Raw genomic sequence first — 3153 nt, 5'->3', positions numbered from 1 at the left:
GCTTAACACCAAAAAAAGAGGGAAAAAATCTGTACAAAATGCTTAGGTCAATGATAACAGAGAGAGAGAGAGAGAGAGAGAAAGAAAGAGAGATGAAAAAAGTCTGTTTTTTCTCTATTTTACAGTTTAAAACCCAAAGTAAGGGATTATCCCTCGTTTCCCATCCCAGCCCTCCCCGTCCCGTCCCTGCCCCACCCCTGACCACCTCACGCAGATGCCTGTTGGTGTGGCTCTCTTTTTAAGCAAGGATTACTAAGTAAAATACATTTGCAGCACAGTCTGCTATTTCAATACATAGAGCAGTTTTTTTTTTCATAGCTTTTTTTTTCTTTAATAGTAAATACAAAGCAGTTGTGATAAAAGAAAATAAAGATAATAATACAAACATTTCTTGTTGTTCTTTAAAAGGAACAAGGAAAGGAAACCAAGACAGGACACAAGGTTATACGGTCATGGATGTCCAACCTGATGTAAGGAAAAAACCCACGAAAACACAACCATCAGTGGTGTTCAAAAGTGAAAAGCAATGATAGAAGATGGAATCAAAAAAGCAAGGTGACTTCTTTATGGAAGAAAGGCCTGAGGTTTGGACTGGTTTGCAAATGGTTTGCAAAAAATAGAAAAAAAAAGAATGTGATCCTCCAGCTAAAACAAGCTCTAAATGTGTCTGTATTTTTAAAAATCATTTTTATAGCTTTTTAAAATATTTTCCCCGCTACAGTTTTTAGACTAAACATGCAAGACATACGACTAAGTGCAACTGAGTGAAATGTTTTTCTTGTTTTTTTTTTTCTCTTTTTTTAAATTGAATCATTCCCTATAGATTTGAACTGAGGTATGTGTACTAACAGTTTTCTCATGCTGTTATCTTTAGTAATGTCAAGCTACACATGCTGAGAAGTCCCACATCCACCAGCTTTTAATCCATGTTTTAGATGCCAACCGAACTGGATGACAGACTAAGATTGGGTTGAGCTCGAGTCTTTCTGGCGATCTTGGACTCTCCGTCTCTGAGTCTCAACCCACAGCTGCCTAGGTGGTGAACATTTTTCTCTTTCTCCACAGATTGCCCTTTTCCTTAAAATCGATAGCGAAAAAAACTAATGGTTACAATTTAAGAAAACAAAGCAAAACAAAAAAAGAAGTAACTGCCATAAAGTACCTTGTACCCAGCTTATTCGTGGACAGGAGTGTTATTTTTTAATATAAAAAGTAACTTGACAGAAACAAAAACACACAATCATAAAGCATTTGCCAAGGTTAACAAAAAATCAAAAAGAAAGAGAACAAAAAACAAAGAGGCCTTCTCAGGAAACCAGCACTCTTGCAAAAGAACAAACCGAAGTGGCATACAATCTTTTTTTCTTTTTCAAAAGGATACATTAAAGTTTTACAAACAAATATAAACATGTCATCATTGTGTGGTCCAGTTGAAGTATACAACTTTTCACATTTGTGTTTTGCAAATGGTGTTGGCCTACTGATATCATTCATCTGTACTATTATCTCCGACGACGGTCAGCCTTCAGATGGAATGCGACTCTGTCCCTTCATTGGCCAAAAGATAACTCCTTGTTTTGAAATTTGGTCATTTCATTTTGTCTCGATCACGTCACCTCCCTTTCCGTTTTGGTCATCGCAAAATAAAAGCTCGACAGACAACCCCTTTGGCTTCAAAGTTTGCTAAAAAAGTCAAACGCTTGTCTAATTCACTCATGATGAGACTGGTCTCCACCTTTTTGATTTCCTTTGCATCCAGAGGGAGAGAATGGAGGATATTTGGCCTTGTCTGCTATTGCATGGATCAGAGAATATCTTTGTAGTTTATCTTTGGTAATCACAGATATCAGACACATATACAACTTAGGCAAAATAACACAACGTAATAATAAATTAAAAAAAGTGGTTGGTTGCAGTCATATGAATCAAGAATGTTGGCATTTGAAGAAGCCCATTCGGTTTTGGAATCATACACCTAAATTTCATAAAATTATTGTTTATTTTTTTTTTGTTTATAGCTGTAGAATTTTCCATCCGCTACCACCGTTTACATGTGGGAGAAGTTGCATAATGTAGCTGCATCTCCATGCAGACGAGTTCTGTTTGGTTTTCGTAACGCTAGCGATGGAACAGCCACCGATCTGTTACCACGGTGCTCGTGGGATGCCTGCGGTTGCCATGGGGCCGTTTCCCCCCATGCTGTAATGCTTAGTGGTCAGGCGTTAATGCCAACCCTCGGGTTTTTCTCTACTCCCTTTGCCTTTCACTCTGATGTGTAATTACAAATAATAACTAATAAAAGCAAAAGAGGAATTGGCTGGCCGCACGTGCAGTACAAACTAAAGGGAATGCACTTTTTGAAAGTCTCTGAGCATGGCTGCAGGGTCCCCTTGACGCTTGAAATGACAAGAACGGGGAAAGAAAAAAAGCTTGGGAAGTTTCATTTGCTTATTTGACGCTTGCGTTGAGGAATGGGAGGATAAAGAAGAGAGAGAGAGACAGAGAGAGAACGAAAGAAAGACAGAAAGAAAGAAAAAACACAATTAGTTGGTGTGAAGTATTATCTCACCGCCTCAGTCTGACATTTCATTTCTGTTCAGACCGGTGTCGAGATGGGTGATTTGGCCATGGCTAACACGCCCTGCTTGGAAGGAGGGAGAGTTTTTGAAAGTATAATTTGGTAATGATAAATCTTAACCTGCATGATTTCTCTGTCATTCATTCCCATGTGAAATTAAACTTCATTGATGCGTGGAGAGAGCCTTCATTATAAGTAGTGCATTGCCGATGGACTTCATTGAGGTGGTAGTGCAGCAGGGCTACATGTTGGAGAGAGCTGGCATTCTGAAGCACGCGGAATAAATGACAGAAAAATACTACTCGGCATCTGACATTCTGTTTGCATGTGTATATACATACAGTATATTTATATATATATTTATATATATATAAAAAAAGAATAAAAGAAATTCAAATGGAACAACATGGAAGGAAAAATCATAAACATTCATCATTGTGTGCTGACCATACGGAATCTCCACAGCATGGCGATGAGGTCTGATCAGTTTAGAGGAAAAAACAAAAATCAAACAAACAAACTAAACATAGCAACAGTGAGAGACCCAATGTTTAGATTCTGTTGCACCCACCCCC

The 3153-nt window shown here is 38.2% G+C and overlaps 1 protein-coding gene across 14 annotated transcripts in view; it reads right to left on the bottom strand.

The window, feature by feature from the left end:
- Nucleotides 1–1177: 1177 nt before the first annotated feature.
- foxp1b (forkhead box P1b) overlaps nucleotides 1178–3153 on the bottom strand; it is a 149050-nt gene continuing 147074 nt past the window's right edge. For all 14 annotated transcript variants that reach the window (XM_042088939.1, XM_042088948.1, XM_042088940.1 and 11 more), the window contains one exon: nucleotides 1178–3153. This exon is cut by the window's right edge and continues 904 nt beyond it. The gene's annotated coding sequence lies outside the window, so the exon portion shown is untranslated.

This window comes from Alosa sapidissima, chromosome 4, assembly GCF_018492685.1.
Source record: "Alosa sapidissima isolate fAloSap1 chromosome 4, fAloSap1.pri, whole genome shotgun sequence".
Taxonomy (NCBI): domain Eukaryota; kingdom Metazoa; phylum Chordata; class Actinopteri; order Clupeiformes; family Clupeidae; genus Alosa; species Alosa sapidissima.
This window is presented reverse-complemented; position numbering and strand designations above follow the sequence as displayed.